Source organism: Triticum urartu, chromosome 7 (genome assembly GCF_003073215.2).
Source record: "Triticum urartu cultivar G1812 chromosome 7, Tu2.1, whole genome shotgun sequence".
Lineage (NCBI taxonomy): Eukaryota > Viridiplantae > Streptophyta > Magnoliopsida > Poales > Poaceae > Triticum > Triticum urartu.
In genome coordinates, this window is record NC_053028.1 from 119121512 (window position 1) to 119137632 (window position 16121).

Here is a 16121-nt window from a genome sequence, read left to right on the forward strand (position 1 = left end):
TTAGAGACAAGACCCCGGACATCGTGATAGTCGACCCCTTCTACATGCGTGCCAAGCTCTTGGGCAGCGCTAGGGACCGCCAAGTCGTGAGTTCATACCTCGAAGGCGTCATTCTGGCAAACCCAGATAAGGATAACTTCCTCGTGCCTTACTTTCCCGAGTAAGTCATCCTCTAACCGCCCCGTAACATATGATTTCTTAGATTTCGATCGTTCATTTTGTTCTAACATTCCGTGTTCTGTGCAGTGACACACATTGCACACTCATCCTCTTAAGCCCGAAATATTCCATGGCCACGTATTTCGACCCGAACCGTGACTCCAAGATAGACTACACAAATATCAAGAAAGTTCTTGATGATGTTCTCCCCGGCTATGCCAAATCTGGAGGCACCTTCACCAGGCCAGTTCGTAGGTACGGCAGGCACGTGTTCGCCCACAATACTAATTTCTGCTGCGTCAAGCAGCCGCCTGGCGGTCAGAAGGATGCCTACTACACCCTCCATCACATGCGGGCAATCGTACGGGACCATCATCACCTTCTGCTACCAGATAATCTCAAAGATTGGGCCGCGAGCTTGTCGGCAATCCAGGATGCGGACATCAGACAAGAATTCTTTCGCATCCAGTCGGAGTTTGCAGAAATCATCCATCAAGATGTCCTTCATACCTTGGGGCAGTTCTACCTCAGATATCAACCGTCCAACAGTGAGATAGACACAATGCTACAAATGCAGGCTGACAACGCCCGCGATTTCATGACCATCACGACAGACGGCGGCTTCATCCACGCTCTGGTCCCATGAGTCAAGTCGAAAGTAGTGATGCTATGTGTAGTTCTGAAACATTGATTGGCTTATGTTGTAATTAAACTTTAATGAATTGTATGTCTCTTTGGTTTGGATAGTCGTTCAACTTAGATGTAATCGATGCTATTTATTAGTAGGACCATGAATCGTGCTATTAATGTCTTGCTTTTCTCTTCCGATCCTTTTGCTGCACACTTATATATTGCTTATGTATTGTCTGTTGTTTGGCTTGTGCATAGAGATGTCGTCGTATGTCGTGTACAAGGGTAAGGTTCCCGGAGTCTACGACGACTGGGAGGAGTGTCGGAGACAGGTTCACCGTTTCAGCGGTAACAGTTACAAAGGGTACACCACTAGGGCGGAGGCGGAATCTAGATACGCCCGCTATCTAGCGGGAGAGAGGAGGGAGCATTGGAGGAACCGAATGAAGACCAGTTTCATCACGATGATGCTCATCGTGATGACCACAGCTCTCTTCTATGTGATGGTAGTTTAGATGACCGATATCGACTTGTAATGTGAAGACATACTCGCTACTCGCGGTCTCGAGACTTGTAATGTTCTATCTTTGTTCGGTCTTTCGAATTCGGAGACTAATATGATGAATTGTATTTGGAGACTAATCTTCTATTGTATTCGATGAATCTGCTATTGCTGTGTGGTGCTTTCTATATTCTGTCCAATAATATATTTTGTAACCTGTGCAAAAATCAGAAAAGTAAAAAAAAATAAAACCTAATATTCATACTAATGGTGCATCACCTCAAAGTGCGCCATTAGTATGCCAAAGGATACTAATGGCGCATCACTACATAGTGCGCCATAAGTATGCCAAAGGATACTAATGAAGCATCACCCCACAGTGCGCCATTAGTATGCCAAAGCACATGTGTAAATATGGCCCCCTAGGAGGCATACTAATGGTGCATGTTGGTCTATACTAATGGCGCACGGCGTGGTGCACCATTAGTATACCAGATACTAATGGCGCACCAATGGTGCGCCATTAGTATATAATACTAGTGGCGTGGTAGTAGTGGCGCACCAATAGTGCGCCATTAGTAGGCAAAACTGGTGCGCCACTAGTAGGTCTTTTCCTAGTAGTGATGGGATCACATCATTAGGAGAATGATGTGATTGATATGACCCATTCCGTTAGCTTAGCACTTGTTCGTTTAGTTTACTAATGTTGCTTTCTTCATAACTTATACATGTTCCTATGACTATGATATTATGCAACTCCCGATTACCGGAAGAACACTTTGTGTGCTACCAAACGTCACAATGTAACTGGGTGATTATAAAGATGCTCTACAGGTGTCTCCGATGGTGTTCATTGAGTTGGCATAGATCGAGAATAGGATTTGTCACTCCGATTGTCGGAGAAGTATCTCTGGGCCCTCTCGGTAATGCACATCACTATAAGCCTTGCAAGTAATGTGACTAATGAGTTAGTTACGGGATGATGCATTACGGAACGAGTAAAAAGACTTGTTGGTAACGAGATTGAACTAGGTATTGAGATACTGATGATCGAATCTCAGGCAAGTAACATACCGATGACAAAGGGAACAACGTATGTTGTTATGCGGTTTGATCGATAAAGATCTTCGTAGAATATGTAGGAATCAATATGAGCATCCAGTTCCACTATTGGTTATTGACCTGAGACGTGTCTCGGTCATGTCTACATAGTTCTCGAATCCGTAGGGTCCGCACACTTAAAGTTCTGTGACGATCGGTTTTATGAGTTTTTGTGTTGATGTACCGAAGGTAGTTCGGAGTCCCGGATATGACCAAACATGATGAGGAGTCTCGAAATGGTCGAGACGTAAAGATTGATATATTGGACGACTATGTTCGGACACGTAAGTGTTTTGGGAGGTTTCGGACATATACCGGAGTACGGGGGTTACCGGAACCCCCCGGGGAGTATATTGGGCCTAATGGGCTTTAGTGGGAGAAGATGAGGGGCAGCCAGGTGAGGGGAGTCTGGATTAGGGGTCTCCGGAAAGCCGACTATATCCTTTGGCCGGACTGTTGGACTATGAAGATACAAGATTGAAGACTTCGTCCCGTGTCCGGATTGGACTCTCCTTGGCGTGGAAGGCAAGCTAGGCAATACAGATATGTAGATCTCCTCCCTTGTAACCGACCTTGTGTAACCCTAGCCCCCTCCGGTGTCTATATAAACCAGAGGGTTTAGTCCGTAGGACAACATACAATCATACCATAGGCTAGCTTCTAGGGTTAGCCTCTACGATCTCGTGGTAGATCAACTCTTGTAATACTCATATCATCAAGAACAATCAAGCAGGAAGTAGGGTATTACCTCCATCAAGAGGGCCCGAACCTGGGTAAACATCTTGTCCCCCACCTCCTGTTACCATCTGCTTAGACGCACAGTTCGGGACCCCCTACCCGAGATCCGCCGGTTTTGACACCGACATTGGTGCTTTCATTGAGAGTTCCACTGTGTCGTCACCATAAGGCTTGATGGCTCCTTCGATCATCGGTAGCGATGCGGTCCAGGGTGAGGTTTTCCTCCCCGGACAGATCTTTGTATTCGACAGCTTCGCACTGCGGGCCAATTCACTTGGCCATCTGGAGCAGATCGAGAGCTATGCCCCTGGCTATCAGGTTAGATTCGGAAACTTGAACTACACGGCCGATATCCGCGGAGACTTGATCTTCGACGGATTCGAGCCCATGTCAGGTGTGCCGCACAGTCACGACGAGCATGACATAACTCTGCGTCGGGCAGTATTCGGGAGATCGCATCTGCAACTACTCCGGCCTAATCCGGAGCAAATCGCGCCATCCGAGAGCGGGGGGATAGACCCCGCCACGGAGGTCGCGCTCTCAGCGGCGATAGTGCCGGATGCTGACTTCACCCCTTACGGGAGCCGTGTCACCGAACCACTAGATTCATCCCCGGCCACGAACTCTGAGCCGCTTACATCCGTGCCCGTCGAACCCGACTGGGCGCAGATCATGGAGTTCACCTCCGCGGATATCTTCCAGCACTCACCTTTCGGTGATGTGCTAAATTCATTAAGGTCTCTCTCCCTATCAGGAGAACCTTGGCCGAACTATGTCCGGCTAGAATGGGATGCGGACGACGAAGAAATTCGCTTCCTACCCCCCACCCACTTAGTAGCCACTGTTGACAATTTAACCGACATACTCGACTTTGACTCCGAAGACTTCGACGGTATGGATGACGATGCAGGAGACGAATAGGAACCACCACCCACAGGGCGCTGGACCGCCACCTCAGCATATGATATATACATGGTGGACACCCCCAAAGAAGGCAATGGCGACGAGACAGCGGAGGATGACCCCTCCAAGAAGCAACCCAAGCGACCGACGTCAGCGGCGCCGCTCTAAGTCCCGCCACAGCAAAAGTAGTGATACCGGCACAAGGAGATAATAACACTCCGGATAGTGCCGAAGACAACCACAATCCCCTCCAGCACGATGTAGAGCCGGAGGACGAACAAGCTAGCCCTCCAGAGCAGGCAGCAGATGGAGAACCGGAGGAGGACAATTACATGCCTCTCTCCGAAGACGAGGCGAGCCTCGGCGACGAAGAATTTATCGTGCCTGAGGACCCCGTCGAGCAAGAGCGCTTCAAGCGCCGGCTTATGGCCACGAAATAGCCTGAAGAAAAAGCAGCAACAGCTTCAAGCTGATCAAGACTTGCTAGCAGACAGATGGACCGAAGTCCTTGCGGCCGAGGAGTACGAACTCGAGCGCCCCTCCAAGAGTTACCCAAAACGCAGGTTGCTACCTCACCTCGAGGAGGAAGCATTGAAACCTCATTCACCAGTGTACGATGCGGCTGACCGGCCACTGCGTGGCCGAGCCAGAGAGGCGTTTCAGCCTGAAGTTCACACCCCGCCGCCACTCAATCAAAAATACTAAGGCCCGGGGCAACACAGGGACCTGCGAGACGTATTGGACAGTAAGGCAAAAATCGCAAGGTCAATATACGGGTCACGGCACGCACGCCAACACGGGACGATGATCGTCGCGTCGGATACACCAAGAGTAAATCCGGCCGGGCCGAATACAGCAGACAAGACTCATACGAACTACGTCGGGATATAGCCCGGCACAGAGGCGCCGCACACCCCCTATGCTTCACTGATGAAGTTATGAATCATGAATTCCCGGAGGGTTTCAAACCCGTAAATATCGAATCATACGATGGCACAACAGATCCCGCTGTATGGATTGAGGATTTCCTCCTTCACATCCACATGGCTCGCGGTGATGATCTACATGCCATCAAGTACCTCCCACTAAAACTCAAAGGACCAGCTCGGCATTGGCTGAACAGCTTGCAGCAGACTCGTCGGCAGTTGGGAGGATCTGGAAGAGCATTCCTTGACAACTTCCAGGGCACTTATGTGCGACCACCGGATGATGATGACTTGAGCCATATAACCAGCAGCCAGGGGAATCGGCCAGACAATTCTGGACACGGTTCCTGACTAAGAAAAACCAAATTGTCGACTGTCCGGACGCAGAGGCCCTAGCGGCATTCAAGCATAACATCCGTGATGAATGGCTGGCTCGCCACCTTGGCCAGGAGAAGCCGAAATCTATGGCAGCCCTCACAACACTCATGACCCGCTTTTGCGCGGGCGAGGATAGCTGGGCTCGCAGCAACAACACATCGAGGAATCCGGGCACTTCGGATACCAAAGATGCCAACGGTAGGCAACGTCGTAACAGACCAAAGCGCGCAATAACGGCGATAACACCGAAGATACGGCAGTCAATGCCGGATTCAGAGGCTCTAGATCCGGTCAGCGGAAAAAGCCATTTAAAAGAAATACTCCGGCTCCGTCCAGTTTGGATCGCATACTGGATCGCTCGTGTCAAATCCACGGCACCCCCGACAAGCCAGCCAATCACACCAACAGAGAATGCTGGGTGTTCAAGCAGGCCGACAAGTTAAATGCCGAAAACAAGGACAAGGGGCTCATAGCGATGACGAGGAGGAGCCCTGGCCGCCGAACACAGGAGGACAGAAGGGTTCCCCCACAAGTGAAGACGGTGAACATGATATACGCAACCCACATTCCCAAGAGGGAGCGAAGCGTGCACTAAGGGACGTCTATGCGATGGAGCCATCGCCCCAAAGTTCAACCCATGGTCTGCTTGCCGATCACCTTCGATCGCAGGGACCACCCCACTAGTATCCGTCATGGGATCCGCCGCACTGGTCCTAGACCCCATCATCGACGGATTTCACCTCACTCGAGTCCTTATGGACGGCGGCAGCAGCCTGAACCTGCTCTATCAGGATACAGTGCGAAAAATGGGTATGATCCCTCGAGGATCAAACCACCAAAACCACCTTTAAAGGCATCATCCCAGGTGTAGAGGCCCATTGCACAGGCTCAATCACACTGGAAGTGGTCTTCGGATCACCGGACAACTTCTGAAGCGAGAGTTAATCTTCGATATCGTCCCGTTTCGCAGTGGCTATCATGCACTGCTCGGACGAACACATTTGCAAAATTTAATGCAGTGCCGCATTACGCATACCTCAAGCTCAAGATGCCAGGACCTAGGGGGTCATAACAGTAAATGGAAACACAGAACGCTCGCTCCGCACGGAAGAGCACACTGCGGCCCTTGCACAGAAGCACAAAGCAGCCTTTTAAGGCAAACCACTAATTCGGCGGTCACAGCCCCCGGACACCGTCAAGCGAGTCCGGAATAAGCTGCAACAGGATTCGCCTGGCACGTTCAGAGCTCGCCTAGCAATTCGGCCCCCGTCCCAGTCCCAGTCAAGCGACAAAATCCGTGCCGCGCGTACATAACTACGCACTGAAAATACCATGGATATAGCGGGGCACGATCAGGGCACGTCCCGCAATGCGGCTTAACCGCACTAGGGGCTGTATACCTTATTACTCTTTTCTCTTTCAGGCTAACCCTGGAAGCCCTTTCCGGCAGTACGATTGCCGGACACATTACGGGAAGCAACAACCAAGGCGGCAAGAAGCTAAGATAACACGGGAACCCCCAGGTGGTCTCTAATAATAATTGATACACCCGCTTTTTCTATCTATGCGCAGCTTGCCCTGGGATAGGACATTTCGAATTGTCCTACTTTCTGCTTATTGCACTACTTGTACCAGTACGCTTCGACGTATTATTTAAATAACAATGCATATCATTAGTCTATTATTGCATTTTTTATCTTTTTCTCTCTTATATGTCTTACGACAATCCGCACCCGTACGTTCGGGTACGGTCAGTACGCCAGGGCTTTCGTTTACCCCATAATACGGCGCAAGAAGTCCGAACACTTTTGACAGTGCGGCACCCCGAACTTATAGCATTATATGCATCAGCTCTGAATCATGTCTTTGGTCAAATGTTGGGTTTGCCCGGCTCCCATGCTTTGGTACCTTACATTCCGCTATATCGGCTAAGGTAGCGGTGGGAGAACTACTGCGATTGCGTCCCGGTTCTTCCGAACGAGCGCCTTAGTAGAGAAAGCCGAAAACTGACTATCATGATAAGGCGAGAGACTGGTCGCTGTTTGAGAGGTCTCAAGTCCTTAAAGACTTTTCCGCTTGAGCGAGGAGCCGGCCTTGTCCGGCTTAGGCGAGTATAGCGCCCCAAATCCGGCCTTCCCGAACACTAGGGGCTTCGCCAAAGTTTCAAATTATAGACTTCTATGGCTAAGTGAGAGTGATAAAGCCTTATAGTCCGATTTCCTGGTTCGTTGCGCTGAACACCTCCCTTGAAGGACCAAAAATTGGGGTAAAGAGTGCTCAGGTTTATCCCGAACACCCCAGTACTAGTTACATGGGGGCAGAAGCCGACGATTGGCCAACTCTCAGATATTATAAACGGCCGCACAGAAGGTAATATTTTAAAACACAAAAAGCGTTGCATAGCGCATATGAACTTGTTTCACATTACATGACCACGTGAGCGTGATCATTCAAAAATTACATCCCTGGCACATTCATCCGCCACAAGGCGGGAACCCTTCAGGACACTCTCATAGTACATCTCGGGGTGGTGATGCTCCTTGCCCTCCGGCGGCCCCTCCTTCACCAGCTTCACGGCGTCCAGCTTCGCCTAGTGCACCTTCGCCCGGGCAAAAGCCCTGCACGCACCCTCGATGCAGGCTGACCGCTTTATGACTTTAAGCCATGGGGCAGGCCTCCACAAGCCTCCTCACCAGACCGAAGTAGCTGCCTGACTGGGGCTCGCCAGGCCACATCCGGACTATAAGGCCCCTCATGGCCTGTTCGGCCGCCTTGTGAAGCTCGACCAATTGCTTCAGCTAGTCGCTCAAGGGCATCGGGTGTTCGGTCCCAGTATACTGAGCCAGAACAACTTCTCAGTCGAGCTCCCCTCCTCAGCTCGGTAAAACTCCGCGGCATTCAATACACTGCGGGGAAGATCTGCGAATGCTCCTGGAGAGCTTCGAACTCGGGTAAGAAAAAGGAAAGTTTCCTTCACATGCTTGCTTTGCATAATGAATGCCTTACCCGCTGCTATCTTCTTCACCGCATCAATTTCCTGGAGGGCCTTGGTGCTTTAGCCTTGGCGCTCCGGGCGCTTTTCCAAGCACCTATGCGAGCTCGGACTCTCGCGTCTTAGAGTCGAGCTCCAAGGACTCATTGTTTTTGGCGAGAGCCTCGAGCTCTTGCTGCACCTCGCCCACTCGGGCTTCTTCTTCTCCCGCTCGATGCGTTCCTTGGCCGCTTTTCTTCGGCCTTGGACAACGCCTCTTCAGGGTGGCTACCTCAGTTCGTGCCCTTGACAAATTCATGTGATCTATTATTTTACAACCGAACTTCTTTTCAAAGCGTAGACAGGTATGCTTTACCTTTGCTCTCCTCGAGCTGCCTCTTGATAAGGCCAAGCGTTTCTCGGACCGCTCCAGGTCTGCTTCAGTGCAGAGACCTTCCGCAGTACTTTGGCAGCGGCCAGCAGGAAGCCGTGCACTTACACATAGACATTATTCTTATTAGACTCCTGACTCATCATTTAATCTCTATTTTGGCCTTTCTTCTCGAACACCGAATAGAGCATTCAGGGGGTACTATCTATGCGGTAATATTTTTCTTATATATATTTTTGATTGCTTACCTCAAAGCCTGTTAGGAGGCTGGCGCAAGCTTCGGTCAGCCTGTTTTGGCGGACTGAACCTTCTCGATCACCGCACTCATGATAGTGCGGTGCTCTTCGCCGATGGAAGCGCTACGAGCGCTTACAGCAAGTTTGTCTGGTGCCTCTGGTGTACAGAGGACATAGGCACGGGGTTGGCCCCCCTTAACGGACGCCTGCCGGGAGTCCGGAACCATCGAAGGTTCTGGCGCAGTATTCGGCTGGGGCCGAACTCGGAGCCCGTTAGGAGCCTCGCTCCCTTTGTACCCAGGGCCCGGGAGTCGCCTCGAGACGCCTCCAGGCCACCTCCCTTGGCTCGGTGCCTTTGAAGACAGCACTCGGCTTTGTCCGTAGGGCGAGGGGTGAAGCGTCGGAAGAGAACCACTGTTCATATCTGACGAGTCAATGAGCCGCTCGACGAGGATACGTCGAGATGAGCTCGGGACGGACTGTAATAATCATGTTCGACATGGAGAAGTAGTGCAATAAAACATACATGAAGTACTATGGTGTAACGGACACTTTACGACTTCGCCAAGGGCTTTTCACCCTGGGTAGCACTCGTCGCCGCTGTCGGCGGCGTCGTTGGAATAGTCCGGGGCATGGGTCCTTCCCTTTCTTGGACCCTTCGGCCTCCCCAGTTGGTTGGCCTTCCTTTTCTTGTCTCCCCTTCATGGGGAGAGAACTTTCCTCACCCTCCTCGTTTTTTATGGGAGGGGGGCGCGTCAAAGTCATCGTCAGATGAGTCCGATACAACCTGCGCCGGAGACCCTTTCGGGGTCCCCGTTGCCTTTTCTTGGTCTTCTTCGCCGGCACCTCGTAAGGTTGCCGGAGTCAGCATATCCGTTAGGGGAGCATCTGCGGGATCTTCAGCAAGGCGCTGGGCAATCAAGCTGCTTCCCTTGTCTTTATCCAGTCTTGTTATGGCAAGAGAGCTTAGATCCGCACATCATTTAAACCAGGGCAAAAAAATACCCTGCGAGTACAAAAACTTACGGATATTAGCGCGCGCTTGCGCTGAGTCCGGGTCCTTTGGAGTGGGAAGAAGGCACCTCGGCGCCTTTGAACAAGCACCTTCCGGACGTCCTCGTGCATCGTGTTCAAAGAGTTCTCGCAGCGTTTGGTGCTGACCGGGTCGAACTCCCACAAATTGAATGCCCGTCGTTGGCACGGGAGAATCCGACGGAAGAGCATGACCTGGACAACATTGACGAGGCTGATTTCTGCTCATCATGTTCCTGATGCAGGTCTAGAGTCCGGTCAGCTCTACTGAAGAACCCCAGGACAGGCCCTTCTCTTTCTAGGAAGTGAGCCGCATGGGGATTCCGGATCGAAAATTTGGGGGCCGCCACCCAGTTGGTGTCACGCGGCTCGATGATGTAGAACCACCCCGATTTGCCACCCCTTTGGTCTCCACATAGGGCCTTCTAGCCAGTGACGTTGGGCATTTTGCCCACCATGGCGCCTCCGCACTCTGCTTGCTGGCGACCACCACCTTCGGTTTCACATGAAGGTTTTAGCCACATGCCCGAAGTGGGGCCTGATGCGGAGGAGGCCTCGCACAAAACGATAAACGCCGAGATGTTGAGGATGAAATTGGGGGCCAGATCATGAAAATCCAGCCCGTAGTAGAACATGAAGCCCGCGGACAAACGAGTGGAGAGGAAATTCATAACCAACTCTCTGGTTAGCTAATTACCAAATTCGGCTAATAGGTGGAACATGAACCCGCACACGACGATAAAGTGCAACTATCCCTAGGTGGTTTTGGTAATTCATAACAACATATAGCTCATTGAGCTAATGCTATTCCAAGATGATTATTTCAGGAAAGCTCAATGATTGGCATGGCATGGATGTGAAAGTGGAACCCTCAAAATGCTAAGGACAAAGGATTGGCTCAAGCTCAAAAGCTCAAGACTCTTCATTTTATATTTTAGTGATCCAAGATCACATTGAGTCTTTAGGAAAAGCCAATACTATCAAGGAGGGATGAGGTGTTGCTTAATGAGCCTCTTGCTTCATGTGCTTAGTGATATGCTTCCAAAACCCTCAACTACTTTCCCATATCCACATATGACCTAAACCCTAAGCCAAACTCGGTCCTACCGATTCTTCCTATCCGGCGCCACCGAGTTTCACTTGTCATTAACCACTGCCAAACCCTAGCAATTCGGTCCTACCGATAGGGATCTCGGTCTCACCGAGATGGGGTTGCAAACTCTCTGTTTCCCTTTCGTAACTTTTCGGTCCCACCGAAAGAGCGAATCGGTCCCACCGAGATTGCAATGTAAACTCAGTGTTTCCCCTTTGTAACTTTTCGGTCTCACCGAGTTCCACTCGGTCTCACTGAAAGAGCAAATCGGTCCCATCGAGTTTGCCTGACCAACTCTCTGGTTAGCTAATTACCAAATTCGGTCTCACCGAGTTTGTGTAATCGGTCTCACCGAGATTACGTTATGCCCAAACCCTAACCGAATCAGTCCTACCGAGTTGCATGTCAGTCCCACCGAAATTCCTAACGGTCACTAGGTTTACTATTTCGGTCAGACCGAGTTTTCTGATTCGGTCCCACCGAGATTGGTAAATTGTGTGTAACGGTTGGATTTTGTGTGGAAGCTATATATACCCCTCCACCTCTTTCTCATTCAGGGAGAGAGCCATCAGAACACACACATCATTCCAACTCATATGTTCTGAGAGAGAACCACCTACTCATGTGTTGAGACCAAGACATTCCATTCCTACCATATGAATCTTGATCTCTAGCCTTCCCAAGTTGCTTTCCACTCAAATCTTCTCTCCACCAAATCCAAATCCTATGAGAGAGAGTTGAGTGTTGGGGGGACTATCATTTGAAGCACAAGAGCAAGGAGTTCATTACCTACACACCATTTGTTACTTCTTGGAGAGTGGTGTCTCCTAGATTGGCTAGGTGTCACTTGGGAGCCTCCGACAAGATTGTGGAGTTGAACCAAGGAGTTTGTAAGGGCAAGGAGATCGCCTACTTCGTGAAGATCTACCGCTAGTGAGGCAAGTCCTTCGTGGGCGATGGCCATGGTGGGATAGACAAGGTTGCTTCTTCGTGGACCCTTTGTGGGTGGTTGCTTCTTCGTGGACCCTTCGTGGGTGGAGCCCTGTGTGGACTCGCGCAACCGTTGCCCTTGGGTGGAGCCCTGTGTGGACTCGCGCAACCGTTACCCTTCGTGGGTTGAAGTCTCCATCAACGTGGATGTAGGATAGCACCACCTATCCGAACCACGGGAAAACATCCGTGTCTCCAATAGCGTTTGAATTCTCCAAACCCTTCCCTTTACATTCTTGCAAGTTGCATGCTTTACTTTCCGCTGCCAATATACTCTTTGCATGCTTGCTTGAATTGTGTGATGATTGCTTGACTTGCCTAAAATAGCTAAAATCTGCCAAGAACTAAAATTGGGAAAAGGTTAAGTTTTTATTTGGTCAAGTAGTCTAATCACCCCCCTCTAGACATACTTTCGATCCTACACATATTTAAAATATTTTACAAAAGAAGAAAAAACACTACTAGACCCGCCGTCGCCCTCGCCGTTCCTCGCTGCCCGCCGCCCTTGAAGCTCTACATGCCGAGGAGCCTTTAGAACTTCGTGTAATCGCGGCTGCCGTCATCGTTGTTGTCGTCGCCTCCTCCGCGGCCGCCGTCCCTGCTGCTCCCTTGCCCAGGGTCGCCGACGCGCGACGGGTTGGACGGACTGGGGCGTCCTTGTCCTCGTCGCTGTCGAGGATAACCACACCGTTCTTGTCCTCGCGCCCACACTGGCGGGCGGCTATCTCCTCCAGGGCTCAGCGCTGCCGGACCATCTCGTCGTGGAGGTAGTCGTCCCGCGCCCACTTTAGGGCATCCTCATCGGAGAAGTTGCGGCGGACTATGGCCTCGTACTCCGTGGGCAGTCTAGGCACCACCTTCGGCCTGACGAGTCGGGCAGAGGTGGGGGAGGGCTCGGTGATGCGGACGCCAGAGCTGCGAGTGCGCTGGCTGATCAACGCATCCTGGGGCTCCGGCTTGATGGGGAAGAGGGAGGGAGAGCCAGACGAGCGGCCGGACGAGGAGGGGGACACCGTGTCCATGCGTCTCGGCATCCACGAGCTCCCACACCGGCGGGAGAAGGAGGGGGAGCGGGGTACTCCAGACTGGGCGTGTTGCCGCCCTCGATGTACTCGAGGACGGCCTCCAGTGTGCGGCCGAGCTCGCCCACCATCGGTGGCGGCCGTCGGAGTTGAGCCTTCCGGAGGGCACGACGCCGTTGGTGGCCTCGAGCTGCTCGGTGTGGTGGCGACAGAAGTACTGCTCCCACAGCGGGCTGTTGGGGACGTACCTCGGCCCTTCCCTCGCCGCCTGCGGCAAAGAGGCACGGATATGTGCGATCTCTGCACGATGCGCCGCCCCGGTGGGCGGCGGTGGCACCGGGGCCCCGCCGGCGCTGATCCTCCACGCCCCGGGCACCCGCATGTCCGGCGAGACCGGGTACTCGGCCTCATAGAGAAGCCGAGCTTCGTCCTCGTGAAGGTGGCGGCGGCCGAAGCCATTCGCCGTCGCCTGGAAAGTGCTCGGCCATTGGGTGAACTAGACACGGCAAGCGAGAAGAGAGGGAGGAACAGGGGCGTCGAGGAACGGGGGCGTCGTCGGTGGAGATCTTGTGCGTCACCGGTGTGGGAGGGGTCGGCTTATATAGGCGGCGCTCATGTGGCCTCCGTGTGTACGCGTGGCAGGCGAGGGGCGCGCGTCGTCCCGTCTTCACTGCGCCGCCCGTGAGGCATCAATGGAGGAGGTTGACCGGCGTGGCAGCGCGCAGCAGCTTTGGCATTGATTCCATCACGGGAACCGAGGCGATGAGGATGACGAAGCGACAAGAAGAGCCGAGTCGCTACCAAGGAGGGCCCGCCGATTTTTGTGCAAAAAACGATTTGGCCGGTGCCCCCAAGCGCCCCCAGTGCGCTTGTCAGGACCCCAATTCTAAGTCACAATGATCTAGCTGGTAACACCTCATATCACTTTGTGGCCTCACGCACGGTATCCCCACGGGTGTCGCCTTACCATGGCCCGGGACCGTTTGCGCCTTTTGGCTCACGTATATGATAGTGTCGCTAGCATCCATATGATAGAGAACCCAGGATGACATGACTAGTCGTGAACCCAAAGTGGCACTAACTTACGGGGACAAGCATACCTGAATCAACATCGAGCATGTCGGTCAGCAGCGTGTGAATCCGGGCTGTAGCAACTGGGCTAACAGGACTCCGAGAACCTGGGCTGTAGCAGGCTAGCAGGACTCTGGATGTCACCGCATGACATTTCCCTGAAGGGACAGACACAGGAACGGAGTGAATCACATGCCGTCCAGTCAAGTGTTCCGGAGCAGTAGTGCTGGGCTAGCAGGACTCCGGTGAACCGGGCTGTAGCGGACTACTATGGCTCATGGAAGCACAAGACTACATTTCCCCATAAGAGAGGCTACCAAGGATGAACAACTAGGTTGTCAGATCCCACACATACCAAGCATTTCAATCATACACACAATATGCTCGATATGGTAAATACAACATGGTATCACAACATAACTCTACGACTCAAGTATTTATACATCAGGCTCCAAAGAGCCAGATAATACAAACATGGGTCTCATGACCCAACATTCAGAGCATACAAGTCAAAGCACATACAGGGAGGGGGCACCCCTTGGAGACACAACAATTGATCATTGATCTTTTAGCTGTGTGCGGTGCCCCCCTCCATCATAATCCAGCTCAGCCATATCGTAGCGGTGCTTAGGCGAAGCCCTGCGTCGGTAGCTTCATCAACACCGTCACCACGCTGTCGTGCTGACGAAGCTCTTCCCGGAAGGTCTACTGGATCGTGATTTCGCGGGACATCACCAAGCTGAACGTGTGCTGAACGCGGAGGTGCCATACGTTCGGTACTGAGGAACGGTCGATCGTGAAGACGTACGACTACATCAACCGCATTGTCATAACGCTTCCGCTTACGGTCTACGAGGGTACGTAGATGACACTCTCCCCTCTCGTTGCTATGCATCACTATGATCTTGCGTGTGCGTAGGATTTTTTTTGAAATTACTACGTTCCCCAACAGTGGCATCCGAGCCTGGGGGCGTACCGACACTAACCGTGTGCTGGGGGCATGATGTTCCCCAGTCGTCGCGCCCACGTTTTTTTGAAAAACAAAATCCGGCACAAACAAGGCACAAATTCAACCAAACTTCAACGAGTTCATAACATATTTAAAATATTTTACAAAAGAAGAAAAAACACTACTAGACCCGCCGTCGATCTCGCCGTTCCTCGCCGCCCACCGCCCTTGAAGCTCTACATGCCGAGGAGCCTTTAGAACTTCGTGTAATCACTGCTGCCGTCGTCGTTGTGGTCGTCGCCTCCTCCGCGGCCGCTGTCCCTGCTGCTCCCTTGCCCAGGGTCGCCGACGCGTGACGGGTTGGATGGACTGGAGCGTCCTCGTCCTCGTCGCTGTCTAGGATCACCACGCCGTTCTCGTCCTCGCGCCCATGCTGGCGGGCGGCTATCTCCTCCAGGGCTCGGTGCTGCCGGACCATCTCGTCGTGGAGGTAGTCGTCCCGCCCCCACTTTAGGGCATCCTCATTGGAGAAGCTGCGCTGGACTATGGCCTCGTACTCCGTGGGGAGGCTAGGCTCCACCTTCGGCCTGACGAGTCGGGCAGAGGTGGGGGAGGGCTCGGTGATGCGGACGCCGGAGCTGCGAGTGTGCTGGCTGATCAGCGCGTCCTGGGGCTCTGGCTTGATGGGGAGGAGGGAGGGAGAGCCGGACAAGCGGCCGGACGAGGAGGGGGACGCCGGGTCCATGCGTCTCGGCATCCACGAGCTCCCACACCGGCGGTAGAAGGAGGGGGAGTGGGGTACTCCAGACTGGGCGTGTTGCCGCCCTCGATGTACTCGAGGACGGCCTCCAGCGTGCGGCCGGGCTCGCCCACCATCGGTGGCGGCCGTCGGAGTTGAGCCTTCCGGAGGGCACGACGCCATTGGTGGCCTCGGGATGCTCGGTGTGGCGGCGACAGAAGTACTGCTCCCACAGCGGGCTGTCAGGGACGTACCTCGGCCCTTCCCTCGCTGCCTGCGGCAAAGAGGCA